The sequence below is a fragment of the Protopterus annectens genome, chromosome 14.part0 (assembly GCF_019279795.1).
Source record: "Protopterus annectens isolate FY-2018-M chromosome 14.part0, PAN1.0, whole genome shotgun sequence".
In the NCBI taxonomy this organism is placed as follows: domain Eukaryota; kingdom Metazoa; phylum Chordata; order Ceratodontiformes; family Protopteridae; genus Protopterus; species Protopterus annectens.
Window position 1 is genome coordinate 48,244,550 of NC_056748.1, and position 23,623 is coordinate 48,268,172.

The 23,623-nt window shown below is 41.0% G+C and overlaps 1 protein-coding gene across 3 annotated transcripts in view; it reads right to left on the bottom strand.

Moving 5' to 3' along the window:
- The window catches only part of RUFY2 (RUN and FYVE domain containing 2), a 2,497,315-nt gene that overhangs the window by 1,514,758 nt on the left and 958,934 nt on the right, over positions 1-23,623 (bottom strand). The gene's annotated exons all lie outside the window — the stretch shown is intronic.

Genomic DNA, 23,623 nt, shown 5'->3' on the forward strand with positions numbered 1-23,623 from the left:
CATCCTTGACAGAGAGTAGAATTGGAATTAATCAAACCGCTGCTAAACATTTGGTTAGCTAAAGTTATAGCTGCTGGGTCAGGTTTGGGAGTAGTGTATATAAACTTAAGTTCCTCAATCTTTTATCTGTCTTTTTAGAGTCAGCAGACTGACCATCAGGACAATTGCAGGCAGTAACATACATCCTTCAGAGCTGATAGAACTAGAGGACTGGGTCTAGGTTCAACAAATTCCTTCATAGTATTTTTTGAGGGACTAAGAAACCTCAGTGTTCTCCCACTGAAAACGCTGGCACATTCTGGAAACAGTCTCAGAGAAAAATAAACACCACAGGAAGAATCAGAAATGGAGCTCTCCTCAGTGTGTGAATAAGAAATCTGAGGAGAAAACCCTGCATCTCTCCCTTCATCTTCCTATCCAGATTCAGAACCATGAATCTCTCCAGGAAAAAGAGGCACCTTTCATCCTTGCTTAACTTTTTCTTTCTGTGGGTGGAAGAAGGATCAGCTGTGGCATAAAGACGTCTGTCCTTAGTCAAGCCAAAAACGGTACCACTTTACACAGAAACAAGCAGCAAGAGATGGAAAAAAAATAAGTCTTTAAAAGACATTTTTTCTCAGAAAAATACAGTAAAAACAATTTTGAAGGCACCAAAAAGTAAAATAAAAACACAATTTCTCCACAGAAAAAATATTTTTCAATTACTTTAAACAACTTTTAAACCGACAGGGGAAAAAAAGTGTGCTCCCATTTAAAAATACAAGTCTTGTAACAGTCCGTTAAAACACAAACTCCTAGCCTAAAAATAACTTTCCTAAATCAGGAAAGTACAATAAAAACACTCTGTTTAATGCATACGGTTTTTCCCCAAACTGAACATATCTGCACAGCAAAGGCACAACCCAAGCAGGTCGAGCCTCAAAATTCTGCAGAGGACCGCTCTCCTCAGCAGCAGGAAAGCTCGGGAGTGCTTGAAACCCAAACCTGTCTTTTTCATCAGCTCAGCTCGAGCTGTCTGACTGTTTCCAACACGTGAAGGTGCCCTGAAGCTTTGGAAGCTGACCGGCTATTACATCCTTGACAGGCTAGAACCCATACAGCTAAGACTACAGTAGCAGTAATTACTATGATGAACAACAATTGCCACCTTCACATCTGGTCAAATAAACATCTTCAGAGATTTCTAAATATTTCTACTTCTCTAAAACAGCACTGCATATAACTAAATGGATCGACATTAGTTCACCGAAAGTTATTTTCAGAGAACACCTTTTCATCAGCCTGTGCACAGCGAACATCACTTCTGCGATTCGTTGAAATTTCCAAAGGCAAAGAATCAAATTGCCCCAATGCACAATGGAACCCACAACTACATCAAACTCACACAAGTGGGGGGGTTGCCCCCCACACCCAACAATATATACCAACTCCGAGATTGCACTACAGTGGGGAAAAGGACAAAACTGTGTAGTTAGCCATCTACTGCACTGACCTTGGAAAATGCAGTGAATCGCGGAAATTATTTTCACTGAAAACGGGTCAACAAAGAGGGGTTCACTGAAAATAACTTTCAGCAAACTAATATAGACCCAACTAAACTACATTCTAAAAAATGAGATTTCCACCACATGAACAATTGACTAAGTATATTTCCAAACAATTTTTATCCTTGTTGAATGGGATTTCAACCAGTCAAATGGAGCCCACTTTCTTTATACATTGTGTTTTTGTGTGTGTGTGTGTGTGTGTTACAGATGCAGGCAAAAATCACTCTACAAAACACTCAAGCACCTTTTACAGAAGAAATGTTTTGTGATCAACAGACATATTGCCAGCACTGCAATACACATGCTCCCAAAGATAAAAGTAGAGAATAAAACTTCATAGCGGTCTTATTTTGCAAGGGGAAAGACCCATCTGCACCCTACCCACACCCCCAGCTACCTATATTTCACAACAGCAGGCAGAGGGAATACTTAATCAAAAAAGAGTGCTGAAGCTGTGTAGGAAAATCTAAACTAATAACAGCAAACGTCAGCCATGTTGCACTCAACCTATCACACAAAAGGAATCCGTTAAATAATTTTAAATGTTTTTTAATAGTTAAGCTCTTTCATCTAATATCACAGATTTCATCAGAACAGGATACATAAAAGTTAGTTTGGTGTAAATATACTTTAAAGCATCACATGATCACAAAAAACTTTTCAAATGCCTGAAAGAAATAATCAAACTAGGTGAGCAATCAAACAAAACACATTAAAATAGATTACAAATTACTTGCTAAAATCAAAGCAGGTGTTTTAAGTTGAACAAATACAAATATCAAAGTTTAGTTACACGTAACTTTAACACAGTTGTGATAAAAATGCAATTTAAACCAGGGAGCAAACCAGCTCAACTGCCAAAGGAGGTCTTTATATTCAATAGTCAGCTACCATGCCCCCCCCCCCCCGGATTTTTTTTTTTGAACATCTTAAAAAATAAGAATATTTTTTTTTAATTCTTGTGAAAAATGGAATGTTTATAAAGCACATTACTTTCATTTTTCTTCATAAAGTCATAGCTGTGTTCATATATCAATTTTCTTGGGGAACTCTCAGTTTTCCCAACACAAAATGATTTACAGGTCATACACGAAGTCAGATAAACCACCACTGCAGACAGCAGCACTTATAGTTTATTTGTTAGATCTAATAGTAAAGTTAATGTTGTCTAAAGTGAGAGAACCATCATTACAAATATAGCCACACTGATTACAATACCCACATTTGAGATTGCTTTTTTTTGGTATTGCTTGCTGTATCTATTTTAATGGTTTGTCTGTGTTCAAGCTTATCCTTGATGTTAATGCCCCTTTTATAAGCAAAATAAAACTGAGATCCAAAGATTTCAACACACATCTGCGTGAGAAAGAATCTGCCATTTTTAATAATATGTTTCCAAGGGTCTACTTCACATCACTGACATCCCATTTCACTAACTTTCATTTCACCAAGACTAAATCACCTAATTTTCAAAATAATGAAAATTAATTTGACTGAATCTCAGTTCACTGAATTGTACGCCATAGACCTGATGTGGGTTTCCATTCACCTTTGACTTGTTTGCGATAAAAAGAATTTCTGTAACTTACAGTGCTGACTGTCAGAATAGAGAGTCATGTAGAATGTAGTGCTGTAGTGTTTTTAAATGTGGACATGTCTTTTTACTCTTGTATATTAAGTATCTAAAGTAATATATGTCGGAAGTTTTGTGCATTCCCAGCAGTAGTTGAAGCGTGTAGAGTACTGTAAGGCAAGTAAAAGGTATATGCCCTTTTCCCCACTGCAGTAGGAGCCTGGAATTAGTATATATAGTTGGGGGGGGGGTGTAGCCCTACACTTAAGTTTGGTTTTATATTGTCTGGTTTCTGTTAAGAGGGTAATACATAGCTTTTAAGTTCCCGACAGAGGTAGTCAGTGTTGAGAGTGTGTTTGTCTAAGATTTGCCATTTAATCTTTTGAAATTTAGCACTGTAAGCTTTCGGTGAAATAAGACTCAGTCAAATGAGTTGACAGTATTTTGAAATTTAGGTGATTTGGTCTCAGTGAAATGGGATTTCAGTGATGTGAAATAGACCCATTTTTAATGCTAGTTGAATCAATACTGTAGTTTAAAACAACTGCCTGCTCAAACTCTTATGGTTCTTCTGGGTTTGCAGTTTTAAGGAGTTTGCCCTTGCCACCCACCCAAAAAAGGAAGAAAGGGCATATTCGCCACCCCACTGTTACAGTGATACTGCACCAACACCTGCGATCAGCTGAATTATAGAAGTGCAAGAAATATGGAGAAAGCCTAAAACAATTGGGGGGACAAAGGCCCAAAAATATGAAGAGTTTAAATATTGTTTTTATTTTTTTATTTTACGTTTGTTTACCAGGAATGACCGACTGGACACAGGTCCTTTTTCAACAGAAGCCCGGGGTGAGAAGCTCCACATTTACAACAGAACAACTGTACACAGTTTTAAAAACATTACACCAAAGAAGTAACACATGGCTACACAGTAATACATATAGTGAGTTCTTAATACAGCTATTTTACACATACAGACTACGGTTAACACGTGTTCACTATATTGTAAATAGTCTGAATACACATTGGCAATATACATTTACATTGCATCACACAGAGATGCATTTGATCTCACAAAGAAATGTATACAAAAACAACATAAGCTCCTTTACCAAAACAAAGCAAAGAGAAAAACTGACAGAAGACACACTACTTTTAGTGTAAGCACCCAGAGTTCAAATTAACAGTATACATGCACATTTTATATTGCAGAGAAATATATACAAAACAGTATAACAAGAATTTTACACAGCCAAAGCAAGGGAGGGCTGGGCAATTCATAGGTTTCTGTTCATGGATTTGGCATCAATGGGTGTTGTTTACAAGACTGCAGAGAAGAAACAAAACTTCCTTACAAATTCTAATTACTTATCTACAGAATTCCAGTGTAGCTTATGTTTTTGGAAGGTAAAATGTCGGCATAAGAAAAAGTTTAACCAGGAGCGGTGCATGAACATCGCCATGTTTTAGTCAAGTAAGTTTTTAGTATTTTTAAGTGAGATAAGGCAGTAAGAGTGGTTATATTACAGGGCAGTGCATTCCAGATTTCAGCTATATAATTTGAGAAGAGGGAGTCACCACCCAAATTATTGCTCTTACAAAGTTAGAAAATTGCTAGAATAGCAGGCTGTGGGTCAGCATGTAATTTTTGAAGGATATAAACTCTGAAACTCAAATATGTGACATTATTCAATGTGAATCCTCAGTGATTTGCCAGAAAACAATAAATTTTATGAGTAACAAACCAAAAATATGAGGTAAAAATGTCAACATTTTGCAAAATCTGGACAATTTAGAGGTATGTCTTTTGGTAAACAGAAATCGACAGAACAGCTGTCGATCATACAGAGGATTTCCTCACTACTGTAAACAAGTGATTGTCAAAGGCTAGATAACCATCCACATGTGTCCATGTCCCTGACTACTGGGTCGACTCCCAAGGGTGATTTGTCAATATGGTAGTTACCAAGGATGTCTGACTTCCCAAAGGATACTATTATGCATTTCTTGGCATTTGGTTTTAGACCATTGGTACTTATTTGCCAGTGTCAGCCCTTCTTGGAGGACATTAGTGTCGAAGGGGACGGATTCTATGATTGCCCCTAATTTACAATTGTCTGGAGATTTAGTCAGCCAGATGCTCTTGACATTCGAATCTGAAGCCCTGTCTGAGAGTCAGCTGGCTATCTACTGGGTACCATAAGGGTTTACACCTAATCTCTTGTGTTCGTCAACAATGCCAGAGTGGGGTATTGTGTGAAATGCCTTGGCCAAGTCAAGGTAGGCATTGTAAATCATTCTGCCCTCATCCATTATGTTGATGACTTCTCAAAGTCCACCAGGTTGATTATATGTGACCTGTCTTTGACAAAAACAAAGAGAGTTGATTCCAGTGTTTGGAGGTTTCCTACTTCCATGACAACTCTTGCAATTTCTCTACATATGAGACTAGTGAGACTTGTGTCTGTAATTTCCATGGTCTGGAGATGGCCTGCCTTTGTGCAGGGGGATATCAGCTGCCATTCTCGATTTCTGAAGAAAGAAGCCTGTTTGGAGGTTACAATTAAATAGCGATTCCAGCAGGCCTGATAACTCATGTTTCATGTTACTTAGAAAGCAGTCTGGGATATTGCTGGGGCCCATCCATACAGTGTTCTTGGCCTTAGAGGGAGCATTAAGGCCCTGTTCTCTTGTGGCATTTGCAGGAGTTATATCTGATGGCATTTCCTGAGTAGAAGCTGGGAGAGAAGAGTAAAGTTAGAGCTGAATTTGTCTGCCACTAGGTTTGCTATCCTGACTTGGTCTAGGTGAATCATTAACAATCAGCTCTGCACACAACTGTGTACTGTCTTTGAGATTGTGGACAGAGCTAAAGAATACCTTGTGGTTGCCCTTGGCCTGGGTGGCCAAATTTACCTCAAATTTGACTTTGGTAGACTATTTGTTTTGTTTGATGATTGTGCTTTTATTCTCCTAATTTTTGCCATAATTTTCTTCCTTATGTCACACAGCCCGATTCCACCAGGATGTCTTGTTTTTTTTAAGTTAGTTCTATGGCGAGCACAGATACCTCTATGTAGCTATTAACATGACTATAAATGGTTTCTGCGACCAGTTCTGCATAGGCAGCATTGTTCTCAAGGTTTTGGGGGGGGGGGGCGCTTAACATTTTGACAAGGATGCTAGCCTTTAGAGTAGTTCCTGAACATTCCAGGGTTAGCTGACTTTCCAGGTTTTATTTTTACTTCAAAGGAAACCATTTTGTGGTTTGGTCCTACTAGAGAGAACATTACATTAAGGGCTGTGCAGCGCTTTCCCTCATTAGCGAGGACCAAATCCAGTATGTTTGTGCCACTGGTTGGTACACTAACAATCTGGTCCAGGAAGTTTGGTATTACAAAGTCCAGAAATATCTGTCCCTGCACATTTGGTGTCATATATGATTTCCAGTTAATAGTGGGGTAATTAAAGCTGCCCATGAAAATGGTATTGGGCTGGATAGGGAGGGTCTCCAGTAGGCTTAAATATGTGTTACAAGTTATCTAGGTCATACAGGGAGACCTACAACTTGCAAGGAAGTGGTATGAGATTTTGCTTACAGTGGTTTGAACATGGAGAATCTCAAATGCATCATCCTTTTTTCTCTGCCTGTGTACAGGCTGGTCTAAATATGTGGAAGGTATGATAGCCTGGCACTGCCAATATGCTCTCCTCAGTTTTAAACCACGTCACAGTGACTGCACAGCCATCAGTCTTCTCTAGGGCAAAGAGAGCTTGTAGGGAGTGGAGTTTCTTGTTTAGACTCCAGACAATGAGTAACAAAACCTTTAAATTTTCTTCGTTTTGATATGCTACATGGCAGGTTATAAGCAAACAAATATGTTTATATTTTCTAAAATTAAATATCTATGACTTTTACTACTGCTGTATGTGAACTAAATTTTCATTGCATTTTGCGCAGATGTCAAATAAACTTTCAGTAGCTGCCAGATATAATGTCAGATTTCTAACAAAGTATTTTCAAATACTGGATTAGAAGTGATATGTCACCTCCCCTAAGGCAATTAATAAAAATTAAAAACACTATAATAAAGTACTAATGCACAAAAATGCATTCAAAAATTCCATGAAGCTTCCATGGCTTTGATGCATCTCGACTCTCATTTAAAGGACACTACCTTCATCAATCCATAAAGTTTAGGATTCATCATATCCACCACCTAAAATGCTTACTTGACTGGAGAAATATTTATGTCTTTTTTTAATCTCTGAACTAATGACAAATTAATAACGACAAATTTCCACCAAATCACTGAGTATCCCCACTTCTCTCTACAATTACAAATGTCATTCCCTGCAGTCGTAGTCTCCTAAGGGCAAAAGTCGACCTTGGTTCTTAGTCAATGCAAGATGAGAAACACTCTGGGATCTTGCAAACACTAGAATTCATACTTTAACTCTAAAATCAATACCACTGATGTCCCCAATGTAACTGTAAACTCAGGCAGATGGGAAAAGAGGAGTTACTGCTCTAAATTGTCTTTTTTCTCTCAACATCTTTCTGTGAAAATATCATTATGTCAACAACTATAAGACCACAGTCTGCTTTTAAAGTAAATGGGTGTCCCCATCACCCTATTTTGGTGTCTACATCCAAAATGGATCTTATGATACAGACTAACCTCAAATCTTGTACACTATGCCAATGTAGCACTGCTGAGACAGACCGCATCCTGCACACTATGCCAATGCAGCACTGCTGAGACAGCATCCTGTACACTATGTCAACATAGCACTGCTGAGACAGCATCCTGTACACTATGCCAATGCAGCACTGCTGAGATAGCATCCTGTACACTATGCCAACGCAGCACTGCTAAGACTGAAAGCATCCTGTACACTATGCCAACGCAGCACTGCTAAGACTGAAAGCATCCTGTACACTATGCCAATGCAGCACTGCTGAGACAGCATCCTGTACACTATGTCAACATAGCACTGCTGAGACAGCATCCTGTACACTATGCCAATGCAGCACTGCTGAGACAGCATCCTGTACACTATGCCAACGCAGCACTGCTAAGACTGAAAGCATCCTGTACACTATGCCAACGCAGCACTGCTAAGACTGAAAGCATCCTGTACACTATGCCAACGCAGCACTGCTAAGACTGAAAGTACCCTATACACTATTCCACCACGCTGAGACAGACCGCATCCTCTACACTATGCCAATCTAGCACTAAGACTGAAACAATCCTGTACACAATGCCAATACAGCACTGCTGAGACTGGCAGCATCCTGTACACTATGTCAACACAGCACAGCAGAGACAAAGCATCCTGTACACTATGCCAATGCAGCACTAGGACTGAAAGCATCCTGTACACTATGCCAATGCAGCACTAAGACTGACAGCATCCTGTACAGTATGCCAATGCAGCACTGCTGAGACTGACAGTGTCCTGTACACTATGTCAATGTAGCACTGCTGAGACAGCATCCTGTACACTATGCCAATGCAGCACTAAGACTGACAGTATCCATCCTCTACACTATGCCAATGCAGCACTAGGACTGAAAGCATCCTGTACACTATGCCAATGCAGCACTAAGACTGACAGCATCCTGTACAGTATGCCAATGCAGCACTGCTGAGACTGACAGTGTCCTGTACACTATGTCAATGTAGCACTGCTGAGACAGCATCCTGTACACTATGCCAATGCAGCACTAAGACTGACAGTATCCTGTACACTATGCCAATGCAGCACTGCTAAGACTGAACAGCATCCTGTACACAATGCCAATCTACCACTGCTGAGACTGAAAGCATCCTGTACACTATGCCAATGCAGCACTATTGACACTGAAAGCATCCTATACACTATGCCAACACAGCACTGCTGAGGCTGAAAGCATCCTGTACACTATGCCAATGCAGCACTAAGACTTAAAGTATCCTGTATACTATGCCAACGTGCTGAGACAGACAGCATGCTCTACACTATGCCAATCTAGCACTAAGACTGAAAGAATCCTGTACACTATGTCAATGCAGCACTGCTGAGACCGACAGCATCCTGTATACTATGCCAATGCAGCACTGCTGAGATTGACAGCATTCTGTGCACTATGCCAATGCAGCAATGCTGAGACTGACAGCATCCTGTACACTATGCCAATCTAGCACTGCTGACACTGAAAGCATCCTGCACACTATACCAATCTAGCACTGCTGAGACTGACAGCTTTCTGTACACTACACCAATCTAGCACTGCTGAGACAGGCAACATCCTGTACACTATGTCAACGCAGCACTGCTGTGACTGACAGCATCCTGTACACTATGCCAATGCAGCACTGCTGAGACCGACAGCATCCTGTACACTATGCCAATGCAGCAATGCTGAGACTGACAGCATCCTGTACACTATGTCAACGCAGCACTGCTGAGACAAAGCATCCTGTGCACTATGCCAATGCAGCACTGCTGAGACTGACATCATCCTGTACACTATGCCAATGCAGCACTGCTGAGACTGACAGCATCCTGTACACTATGTCAATGCAGCACTGAGACTGACAGCATCTTGTACACTATGCCAATGCAGCACTGCTGAGACTGGCAGCATCCTGTACACTATGCCAATCTAGCTCTGCTGACAATGAAAGCATCCTGCACACTATACCTATCTAGCACTGCTGAGACGGACAGCTTCCTGTACACTATGGCAATCTAGCACAGCTAAGACTGACAGCATCCTGTTCACTATGTTAATACAGCACTGTTGATATTGACAGCATCCTGTACACTATGCCAATGCAGCACTGCTTAGACTGGCAGCATCCTGTACACCATGCCAGTGCAGCACTGCTGAGACAACATCCTGTACACTATGCCAATGCAGCACTGCTGAGACAGCATCCTGTACACTATGACAATGCAGCACTGCTAAGACTGACAGCATCCTGTACACTATGCCAATGCAGCACTGCTGAGACTGACAGCATCCTGTACAGGATGCTAATCTAGCACTGCTGAGATAGCATCCTGTACACTATGCCAATTCAGCACTGCTAAGACTGACAGCATCCTGTACACTATGCCAATGCAGCACTGCTGAGACTGACAGCATCCTGTACAGGATGCTAATCTAGCACTGCTGAGATAGCATCCTGTACACTATGCCAATGCAGCACTGCTGAGACTGACAGCATCCTGTGCAGTATGCCAATGCAGCACTGCTAAGACTGACAGCATCCTGTGCAGTATGGCAATGCAGCACTGCTGAGACTGAAAGCATCCCGTACACTATACCGATCAAGCACTGCTGAGACTGACAGCATTCTGTACACTATGCCAATCTGCCACTGCTGAGACTGAAAGCATTTATTTCATTTTACATTTGTTGACCGGGATAGTCCAACTGGAATCATGTCCATTTTCAGCAGAGGCCTGGGGAGAAAAGCTCCAAGACAAACAGCAACAAATAATAATAATGAAGACACTATACAGAAATGATATATACAAAGAAAGAGTAAAAATAACAACAGTTAGGATTAACCCCTGGATATAGCCAGGAGAGAAGAACAATAACATTAACTTGACTAAGATAATTTATACACATTTAGGTATGAGTTAGCCAGGCTTGTTACAGTGGCAAAGCCAGTTTAGAGACAGATGTTAGGGAGGGTAGCAAAGTAATATCAGCTGGGAGTAGGTTCCATACTCTACCCACAGAGTTTGCAAAGAGGGAGTCACCAGCTAAATTGCTAGTTTTGATAGTCTGTTTGAGGATCGAAGCAGTCTTGGATTGCTATAGGGGGTGATAATATTTTTAAGGGCAGGTGTATTATCTGGATTTAGGAGGATTTTCTTAGCCACAACCAAAAGGTTAAATTGTATACAACTAGGAAGTTCTAGCCACTCAAGTTGTTTGAGGTTGATGCAGTGATGCGTTCTAAAGGGCAGGCCAGTGGCAAACATGTTGATAGTCTGTTAAGAACAGACTTGTTTAAATTAGAGAGAAGGGGGAAGCATATAGAAGGGTTGAGAGTAGGTGTGAACGGGCTATGGCCATCTTAGCTGGAGGAGTTAGGAAGGCTTTTATTCTGTATAGAGACCCACGTTTTTTATTGATGGTCTTGATCACTTGATTTACGTGTAGGTCAAATTTGAGGTCATTATCAATAATGACACCTAGTAGTTTTGTAGAAGGGTCAGGGGAGATAATTGTCCCATCTTTTGCTTTTGTGGTGAAGGTAAAAGCTGTAGATCTATGTGTGGGTGAGAATAGCAGCATTTTAGTTTTTTTGGGATTTAGTAACAATCGACGTTCAGAGAACCAATTTTCAATAATATTAAAAGGTGGCCTGGGTTGCAGACCTCAGTTCTGAAAGAGATATAGCTGAGCAAATCAGGGTGGAGTCATCATCGTATTGGATATAGCTAACATTAGGGATGACAGTATATAGATCGTTAATAAAGATGGAAAATAGAAGGGGCCCCAAGTATGGAGCCTTGTGCGACTCCAAGGGTGTTAGGTAACAGGTTAGAGAGATCGTTCTGCCAGAGAACAGCCTGCCGTCACCCACTGAGGTAAGATTTAAACCACTGAAGGGCTTTAGAATCAAGGCTACAAGTCTGCATGGGGTGTATCAACAGTTGATGATCCACCATGTTAAATGCCTTGGAAAGATCCAAGAAGAGGGCCGAGGATATTTGATTACTGTTACAGTTGTTATTAATAGTATTGGTAAAAGCTAGTAGGGCAGAGGTTGTGCTATGGTGTGGACAGAAGCCATGTTGGGTATCGGCTAAGAGGTGATTCTGGATTAGGTGGTGCACGAGTTGTTTTTGTATACATTTTTTCCATGATCTTTGCAATTTGAGAAAGTATAGCTACTGGTCTATAATTGGAGAATTCAGTAGAGGAGCCTCCTTTATGTAGTGGGATTACGTAGGAAGTTTTCCAAATGGTGGGAATTTTAGCCTCACCTATGGTACGTTTAATTAGTATAGAAACTGGGTAGGCAATAGCATCAGCTGATTTTTGAAGGTATTCAGCAGGGAGCTGGTCAGCGGAGAGTGTGGTAGGTCTTAACTTTTTGATTAAGGTGCGAATATATGAAGTGGACACTGGTTGGAAACTAAAAGAGAGTACATTTAAATGGGTGGCACTATCAGGGCCAGAGGAGCTGGGAGGTAATTGGCTAGCTAGAGCTTGAATTATCTCAGTAAAGAACTGGTTAAAACTGTTTGAGATATCCTCAGGGGATTTGCCTCTGGTAGCAGCTGGGATAGGGGTGGATGTTTTACCAGAATGAAGCAGAATATCCAGACCAGCCAGGAATTTCTGAGGGTTGTTCTGGCTGGCTGTCTGCAGATTATAGTAGTATTGTTTTTTGTCATTTAAAATGGATATTTTAGTTTCATTTTTTGCTTGTTGGCATTTAATATGACCATGGAGCATCCTGTACACTATGCCAATCCAACACTGCCAAGACTGACTGCATCCTGTACACTACGCCAATCTAGCACTGATGAGACTGACATCATCCTGTACAGTATGCCAATGCAACACTGCTGAGACTGACAGAATCCTGTAAACTATGCCAATGCAGCACTACTAAGACTGACTGAATCCTGTACAATATGTCAACGCAGCACTGCTGAGACAGCATCCTGTACACTATGCCAATCTAGCACTGCTAAGACTGAAACCATCCTGTACACTATGCTAATGCAGCACTGCTGAGACTGACAGTATCCTATACACTATGCCAATGCAGCACTGCTGAGACTGGCATCTTGTACACTATGCCAATGCAGCACTGCTAAGACTGAAAGCATCCTGTACACTATGCCAATCCAGCACGGCTGATACTGCATCCTGTACTCTATGCCAATGCAGCACTGCTGAGATGGACAAAATCCTGTACAGTATGCCAACGCAGCACTGCTGAGATTGACAGCATCATGTACACTATGCCAATCTAGCACCAAGACTGACAGCTTCCTGTACACTATGTCAACGCAGCACTACTGAGACTGACAGAATCCTATAAACTATGCCAATGCAACACTGCTGAGACTGACAGCATTCTGTACACTATGCCAATCTACCACTGCTGAGACTGAAAGCATTTATTTTATTTTACATTTGTTGACCGGGATAGTCCAACTGGAATTGTGTCCATTTTCAGCAGAGGCCTGGGGAGAAAAGCTCCAAGACAAACAGCAACAAATAATAATAATGAAGACACTATACAGAAATGATATATACAAAGAAAGAGTAAAAATAACAACAGTTAGGATTAACCCCTGGATATAGCCAGGAGAGAAGAACAATAACAGTAACTTGACTAAGATAATTTATACACATTTAGGTATGAGTTAGCCAGGCTTGTTACAGTGGCAAAGCCAGTTTAGAGACAGATGTTGTTTGAGTCTGGTTTTAAATTGGGTTAGGGAGGGTAGCAAAGTAATATCAGCTGGGAGTAGGTTCCATACTCTACCCACAGAGTTTGCAAAGAGGGAGTCACCAGCTACATTGCTAGTTTTGACAGTTTGTTCGAGGATCGAAGCAGTCTTGGATTGCTATAGGGGGTGATAATATTTTTAAGGGTAGGTGTATTATCTGGATTTAGGAGGATTTTCTTAGCCACAACCAAGTATAAAACTAGAAAGTTCTAGCCACTCAAGTTGTTTGAGGTTGATGAAGTGATGTGTTCTAAAGGGCGGGCCAGTGGCAAACTGGAAGTGTGATTGTAACATGTTGATGGTCTGTTAAGAGCAGACTTATTTAGATTAGAGAGAAGGGGGGAAGCATATAGAAGGGTTGAGAGTAGGTGTGAACGGGCTATGGCCATCTTAGCTGGAGGAGTTAGGAAGGCTTTTATTCTGTATAGAGACCCACGTTTTTTATTGATGGTCTTGATCTCTTGATTTACGTGTAGGTCAAATTTGAGGTTATTACCAATAATGACACCTAGTAGTTTTGTAGAAGGGTCAGGGGAGATAATTGCCCATCTTTTGCTTTTATGGTGAAGGTAAAAGCTGTAGATCTATGTGTGGGTGAGAATAGCAGCATTTTAGTTTTTTTGGGATTTAGTAACAATCGACGTTCAGAGAGCCAATTTTCAATAATATTAAAAGGTGGCCCGAGTTGCAGACCTCAATTCTGAAGGAGATATAGCTGAGCAAATCAGGGTGGAGTCATCATCGTATTGGATATAGCTAACATTAGGGATGACAGTATATAGATTGTTAATAAAGATGGAAAAGAGAAGGAGCCCAAGTGTGGAGCCTTGTGAGACTCCAAGGGTGTTAGGTAATAGGTTAGAGAGATTGTGCTGCCAGAGAGCAGCCTGCTGTCTCCCACTGAGGTAAGATTTAAACCACTGAAGGGCTTTAGAATCAGCGCTATAAGTCTGCATGGTGTGTATCAACAGTTGATGATCCACCATGTCAAATGCCTTGGAAAGATCCAAGAAGAGGGCCGAGGATATTTGATTATTTTTACAGTTGTTATTAAAAGTACTGGTAAAAGCTAGTAGGGCAGAGGTCATCCTATGGTGCGGACGGATGTTGGGTATCGGCTAAGAGGTGACTCTGGATTAGGAGGTGCAGGAGTTGTTTTTGTATACATTTTTTCCATGATCTTTGCAAGTGGAGAAAGTATAGCTATTGGTCTATAATTGGAGAATTCAGTACAGGAGCCTCCTTTATGAAGTGGGATTACGTAGGAAGTTTTCCAAATGGTGGGAATTTTGGCTTCAGCTATGGTACGATTAATTAGTATATAAACTGGGTAGGCAATAGCATCAGCTGATTTTTGAAGGTATTCAGCAGGTAGTTGGTCAGCGGAGAGTGTGGTAGGTCTTAACTTTTTGATTAAGGTGTGAATACATGAAGTGGACATTGGCTGGAAACTAAAAGAGTAGGTTTAAATGGGTGGCACTATCAGGGCCAGAGGAGCTGGGAGGTAATTGGCTAACTAGAGCTTGAATTGTCTCAGTAAAGAACTGGTTAAAACTGTTTGAGATATCCTCAGGGGATTTGTCTCTGGTAGCAGCTGGGATAGGGGTGGATGTTTTACCAGGATGAAGCAGAGTATTCAGACCAGCCCATAATTTCTGAGGATTGTTCTGGTTGGCTGTCTGCAGATTACAGTAGTATTGTTTTTGTCACTTAAGATGGATATCTTAGTTTCATTCCTAGCTTGTCGGTATTTAACATGATCATGGAGCGTCCTGTACACTATGCCAATCTACCACTGCTAAGACTGAAAGTGTCCTGTACACTATGCCTATCTAGCACTGCTGAGACTAACGGCATCCTGCACACTATGCCAATGCAGCACTGCTGAGACTGACAGCATCATGTACAGTATGCCAAAGCAGCACTGCTGAGAGTGACAGCATCCTGTACACTATGCCAATGCAGCACTGTTGAGACTGACAGCATCCTGTACACAATGACAATGCAGCACTGCTGAGACTGACAGCATCCTGTACACTATGCCAATGCAGCACTCCTGAGACTGACAGCATCCTATACACTATGTCAATGCAGCACTGCTAAGACTAACAGCATCATGTACACTATGGCAATGCAGCACTGCTGAGACTGACAGCATCCTGTACACTATGGCAATGCAGCACTGCTGAGACTGAAGGCATCCTGTACAATATGCCAGTCTAACACTAAGACTGAAACCATCCTGTACACTATGCCAATGGAGCATGGAGGCTGACAGCATCCTGTACACTATGCCAGTCTAGCACTGCTGAGACTGACAGCATCCTGTACACCATGCCAATGCAGCACTGCTGAGACAGCATCCGGTACACTATGTCAATCTAGCACTGCTGAGACAGCATCCGGTACACTATGCCAATCTAGCACTGCTGAGACTGACAGCATCCTGTACACTATGACAATGCAGCATTGCTGAGACTGAGAGCATCCTGTACACTTATGTCAATGCAGCACTACTGAGACTGGCAGCATCATGTACACTATGCCAATGTAGCACTGCTGAGACTGACAGCATTCTGTACACTATGCCAATGCAGCACTGCTGAGACTGACAGAATCCTGTACATTACGCCAATGCAGCACTGCTGAGACTGACTGAATCCTGTACACTATGTTAATGCAGCACTGCTGAGACAGCATCCTGTACACTAAGGCAATGCAGCACTGCCGGGACTGACAGCATCCTGTACACTATGCCAATCTAGCACTAAGACTGAAAGTGTCCTGTACACTATGCCACTCTAGCACTGCCGAGACTGACAGCATCCTGTACACTATTCTACTCTACCACTACTGAGACTAACAGCATCCTATACACTATGCCAATCTAGCACTGCTGAGACTGACAGCATCCTGTACACTATGCCAATCTAGCACTGCTAAGACTGAAGGCATCCTGTACACTATGCCAATGCAGCACTGCTGAGACTGACAGAATCCTGTACATTACGCCAATGCAGCACTGCTGAGACTGACTGAATCCTGTACACTATGTTAACGCAGCACTGCCGAGACGGACAGCATCCTGTACACTATGCTAAAGCAGCACTGCTGAGACTGACAGCATCCTGTACAGTATGCCAATGTAGCACTGTTAAGACTGCCCGCATCCTGTACACTATGCCAATCTAGCACTGCTGAGACTGACCACATCCTGTACACTATGCCAATGCAGCATTGAGACTGACCGCATCCTGTACACTATGCCAATGCAGCACTGCTGAGACTGACCACATCCTGTACACTATGCCAATGCAGCACTGCTGAGACTGACCCCATCCTGTACACTATGCCAATGCAGCACTGCTGAGACTGACAGCATCCTGTACACTATACCAATGCAGCACTGCTGAGACTGACAGCATCCTGTACACTATGCCAATGCAGCACTGCTAAGACTGAAAACATACAGCTGTAGATATCAGTTACCAAGACGTCCATGAAAGGAAGTCAAAACTGACATCTACTATCCCATAAACTTCTAGCTATAATGGATGGCTATGAATAAATACTCAGGTTAATCACGTTAATAATATCAATGACAGTTTAACCATGTTAATAGCATTTAATCTACACTTTCTGAAGATGTGCATCAGTTTCTTCTACCTCTACACCTTTACTTGTACTATATTTATACAATGCATTTCTTATTATTATCTTAACTCCAGTACACTGTAAATGGGTCACAGTTGAAAAGGGTCAGCTAACCAGATCATTTACCCTCTCAATAATCAAATAAACATGCAGACAGACAAACTAATACATTCCAGCATCCCTACTACAGAACCAGTGACATACCTCAACCAATACACTTCAGTTCTGAATAAGACTTCCTTTAAATTTGAGATACCATAGTTTGTGAAGTCAGACACTAACCTTAACTGAATTGTTTAGGTGAAGTATTTTTCCATAATCTTGGAATAGTACATAGAAAGATTGCTCCACTATGGACTCAGGTGAATGGGATGAAAGAATGTTTTTTCTGTTACTGGCTGTGAACTTATCAGGATTTTCACAATGAAAATAATTCCCTGGAAGCTACAATCCTGACATCATAGGAGTTCCACCCTGCCTGATGTAAAATGCTCTAGCAAGGTCATGCTTCAGAAATTGAGCAAAAGCTCCACAACCAGGAAAAAAAAATCAAAAAAGGATACTAAGAAAAATCCAAGGAGTCATACCCAGGCACTTGAAAAAGGGGCAAGAGTCCACACACTGATGAGCTACAAGTCATTTAAGAGTTTGCAATTACTGTTTCAACTGGGAGATGCACCCTTACCAGACCTTGCTCCTTCTTGAAGATCTCTGAGAATCTTTACAGATAGTTGTCAGCAGCTAACAATAAACTTCCTCTTATCAATTAACAAATAACTAAATAATCGATCACAAACTTTCCAAAAATAAAGTACACAATAGTTTACTTTAGAAAGAATGAGTTAATCACTACAGTTAGTTGAGAGAAGACAAACGTATAAAAAAACTCTTTGAACAAACAGATTACAATGCAACAAACAAACATCTAGCTATAGAGAAACCTTTCACTTATCTCTTAAGGATTACTGAGCACTAAATTGTACAGACTGAATTTTCAGAAGACATTACAAGTAAAGATAAATCCAGAAAAATTCAAAGGTTTGTACATTAGAGGGTCCGAAGTCTTTCCCTCTGACTGCCCTATCCATTCAGCTATACAGGCATATTCCTCTCCCATACAGAAGCCAGCATTGCAATTCAGTTTGTTTGTTTGTGTCTTTCGGCTTTTCCCAGTTAGGGGTCGCCACAGCGGAACTCCGGTCCACTAATGATTGGCAGTAGATTTTTACGTGCTGGCTTGCTGGGCCTAACGCACAACCTTCAACGAAGGAATGCCCATTCACGCATGTCGCCACACAGAAGACGCTCTGAGAATCGAACAGGCAACATCTAACTGTGAGGCGACAACACTACCGCAGCACCACCACCGCAGTCAACATTGCAATTCAGTAAAACTTCAACATTTCCTGATTAGGTTCGTTTTCCTGCTCTTGGCTACCTATCTCTTCACATTATTTTCTAGTTGTGTTTTTGGCAAACGAGTCACGGACCTTGTAATCACATAATATGTAGAATTTCTGTATTCACCAGCAAAAGGCAGTTAGATTTGATTTATGCTTTTCACAGATAAAGGTTGCATGTTCTCACCTTTTCTTACAAGTGAAAAAACACACTGTAGATTCAGTGATTCAATCACATTTTAGTTTACCTGATGCAGGTTTTACAAGACCCGTGTTCACCTTGAAGATATATTACAATCAGACTCAGAAAAGTGTGGCAAATTTATTCTTAAACACCATGCCAGCTATCAACAAAGTAAATATTCAGATACAACATTTAATGAATGGTAAAAAAAAGCCTTTTTCTTTCAGTTCTATAAGATTACAGTAAAACAATTACAGAAATATCTTTGGGCTCTAGCTACACAACTTGGTACAGAAGTATTAATACCCAGTGTTTGGCAAATACAAAATTGTTTGCCCAAATAGTGTGTGTAAAATGTACTGGAAATTCTGAAACCCAAAGGGACGAATGACAGATGCTGGACACCAAACACTAAAAAACAAGACCAGCTAACAGGTGGAAAACTGCATTTCAAGAAGTTAACCACTTTCATTCCACAATGAAACAGAACTTCTTTAGAACTACTACATTTTAAATTACTTATACTATTTAAATAAATAATGAATCACACGATAGAAATCACATGACAGCTGAACTTCTTTTAAAAACAAATGGTTACTTATAAATATTGTACATACTAACAATTGTATCTAAATAAATCAACATTAACAAGATAATTAAAAGGAACCACAGATAATGTTAACAGATTGGAAGTTAAAACAATGCAATGGCAACTCGTACTTGCATTTGATAAGCCACCAGGATTAAACAACACTAATATCACGTGTTTCAAACCAAAAAGGGGTACTCACAAAAAAAATCTCACCTTTGAAATGTATTTTTTTTTTTTTTTACTTATCCGATTAAAATGTTAGGAAATATTTAACGTATGTGGGGATTATATCTACAAGAGGGGTAGGGCTTTGACCGAGCTGACACCTGATAATCAAAGGGCAAAAACCAAAATCTATTTAATTCAATTTATTCCACTTTAAATAATTTGTGGAAAGAATAAGGCCATTTGTGAAAGTGGTGGCAGGGGAAAGTACAGTTAGGCAGCATAGGATGGTGGTTTGTAGGATGACATTGGTGATCAAGAAGAGGAGGATGAGTGTGAGGGCAACACCAAGGATCAAATGGTAGAAATTAAAAAAGGGTAATTGTGAGGTGGAGTTCAGGGAAGAGTTAAGACAGGCACTGGGTGGCAGTGAAGAGTTACCGAATAGCTGGGTAACTACAGCAGAGCTAGTAAGAGAGATGGCTAGAAAGGTGCTTGGTGTGTCATCTGGAAAGAGGAAGGAGGGCAAGGAGACCTGGTGGTGGAATGAAGAAGTACAGAAGAGTATACAGATAAAGAGGTTGGCAAAGAAGAAGTGGGATTGTCAGAGAGATGAAGAAGGTTGACAGAGTATAAGGAGATGAGGTGCATGGCAAAGAGAGAGGTGGCAAAGGTTAAGGATAAGGCGTATGAAGAGTTGTATGAAAGGCTGGACACTAAGGAGGGAGAAAAGGACCTGTACCGATTGGCCAGACAGAGGGACCGAGCTAGTAAAGATGTGCAGCAGGTAAGGGTGATAAAGGATAATGAGGGAAACGTACTCACAAGCGAGGAGAGTGTGTTGAGCAGATGGAAAGAGTACTTTGAGGGGTTGATGAATGAAGAGAATGAGAGGGAGAGAAGGTTGGATGATGTGCGGATAGTGAATCATGAAGTGCAGTGGATTAGCAAAGAGGAAGTAAGGATAGCTATGAAGAGGATGAAGAATGGAAAGGCTGTTGGTCCAGATGACATACCTGTGGAAGCATGGAGGTGTTTAGGTGAAATGGCAGTGGAGTTTTTAACTAGATTGTTTAATGAAATCTTGGAAAGTGAGAGGATGCCTGAGGAATGGAGAAAAAGTGTTTTAGTACCGATTTTTAAGAATAAGCGTGATGTGTAGAGCTGCAGTAACTACAGAGGGATTTAATTGATCAGTCACAGCATGAAGTTATGGGAAAGAGTAGTGGAAGCCAGGTTAAGAAAGGAGGTGATCATTAGTGATCAGCAGTATGGTTTCATGCAGGAAAGAGCACTACAGATGCGATGTTTGCTCCGAGAGTGTTTCATAGTTTCATAGTATAGTATTGCTGGAGAAGTACAGAGAAGGTCAGAAGGTGTTGCATTTTGTCTTTGTGGACTTAGAGAAAGCATGACAGGGTGCCTAGAGAGGAGTTGTGGTATTGTATGAGGAAGTTGGGAGTGTCAGAGAAGTATGTAAGAGTGGTGCAGGATATGTCCGAGGGTAGTGTAACAGCAGTAAGGTCTGCGGTGGGAGTGACGGATGCGTTTAAGGTGGAGGTGGGATTACATCAAGTATCAGCTCTGAGCCCTTTCTTATTTGCAATGGCGATGGACAGCTTGTCAGACGAGATCAGACAGGAGTCCCGTTGGACTATGATGTTTGCAGATGACAGTGTGATCTGTAGTGAGAGTAGGGAACAGGTGGAAGAGACCCTGGAGAGGTGGAGATATGCTCTAGAGAGAAGAGGAATGAAGGTCAGCAGGACTAAGAAAGAATATATGTGTGTGAATGAGAGGGAGGAAAGAGGAATGGTGAGGATGCAGGGGAGTAGAGGTGGTGAAGGTGGATGAGTTAAATACTTGGGATCAACAGTTCCCAATAATGGGGAGTGTGGAAGAGAGGTGAAGAAGAGAGTACAGGCAGGATGGAGTGGGTGGAGAAGAGTGTCAGGAGTGATTTGTGACAGACGAGTACCAGTAAGATTGAAAGGGAAGGTCTACAAGAGGGTAGTGAGACCAGCTATGTTATATGGGTTGGAGACAGTGGCATTGGCAAAAAGGCAGGAGTCAGAGCTTGACGTGGCAGAGTTGAAGATGTTAAGATTTGCACTGGGTGTGACGAGGATGGACAGGATTAGGAATAAGTATATTAGGGGGTCAGCCCAGGTTGTAAGGTTTGGAGACAAAGCCAGAGAGGCAAGATTATGTTGGTTTGGACATGTGCTGAGGAGGGATGCAGAGTACATTGGGAAAAATATACTAAGGATGAAGCTGTCCGGTAACGGGAAAAGAGGAAGGCCTAAGATAAGGTTTATGGATATGGTGAGAGAGGACATGCAGGTGGTTGGTGTGACAGAGCAAGATGCAGGGGACAGGAAGAAATGGAAATAGTTGATCCGCTGTGGCGACCCCTAATGGGAGCAGCCGAAAGAAGAAGATTTACTTTATTTGCCATTGTTAAATGGGGAGCAACACTGATCTCCATTGACCTCTTGCAGACTCTGCCTGGGAGCACTTAGACTGACACAGTTAGGCAATGGGGGCTAAGGGAATCAAACCCAGGGCCACAGGAAACTACTCATCAACAGCTCCTTAAACCTCTGCGCCAGACAAATAGAAAATGTTAACAAGAAAGACTGTAAACATCAAAATGTTTATATAGAAACATTTCATTTAATTTGAAAGATTCTGAACCTGTATTAATGTATTTTCATTCTGTAGGACAACAAATGAAAACATTGCAAATAATTTATTAAAACTTTTATTTTGAATATTCAAGACTAAGAAATTTTGAACTTATCATTGCATAAACGGCAAATGAATACTTTCCAGATGGCATCACATAAACAGTTATCAAGTAAAGTATAACTTTAAAAGAAAAGGCTAGCAAATAAAAATTCAGTACCAATAAAACCTATTACCCTTTATCCCATGGTCTTGTATGCTTCTGTCTACACTTTTGTATATGGTGACCGCAAACAATGTGCAACAACCTAAATAAACCTGTGGATTTTAATGTCAAACAAAAGCAGAAAACAGTCACTTAGCAAATGCAACAAATGGACATTTCTACAAGCAGTTACTAGCCGGGACACTTCTAGGTGTGCCAGTGATGGCATTTCTGGGGAACAGACTGTGAAAAATTAATAACACTAGTCAAATGGCACGGTCGTGATGGAGAAAACACAGTGCACAGTGCAATGAAGCCATTCATTGCAAACTGCTACTAATTTGATCCATGACGATTTCCAAAGGCATTATAGAGCACCAGAAATATTACAGCACGAATGCAAGCCACCCACTAGAATGGGCTCCAGCAATATTTCTCACACTGGGGGATATAAAAACCAACCCAAACCACCAACATACCCAAATAAATTGTCATATTCAGACAAAACGGCAGTATATCTGCAACTACTCATCTTAGCCATTATGGCGGTGATTTCACACAAGCCACAAAATGTTTCACTTATGAAACACATTTCTACAAAGATCACCAAACAAGGGCACTAGACCACACCTCTCAAACCTCTTAGCACAAACATTCTAGACAAATCTAAAAATAATGGGGGGGGCAGATTACAAATCTCACTTTACATTTATAGAAAAACAGGTTTTGCATTAGCATGCATTCCATAAAGGATATGAAGTTTTAAACTCAAATGTCTGTCATCATTGCCTAACTTCAATACTCAGTAACTTGCCAGAAACCACAAATTTTATGAGGAACAGATCAAAAATGAGGTGAAAATCTGTACAGCTGAAATGCAGGACTCAGCTGAAATGTATGACTTAACATGATCAGTTTCCAAATGTCAACCTACTCTGCACAGTTTGCCTGTTGTAAAAAAATGTATCCTTAAATAATTTTATGATGGCAGCTGCAAGTTCTATTTAGAATGTTCTCCATTTCAACACAGTATGTAGGCCCATTCACTTCTCTATCAAAACACCATTTTCAGCAGATCAACAACCATGTTAACTCGTTAAAATAATATTTTCTCCTTTTCATTTCTGCAA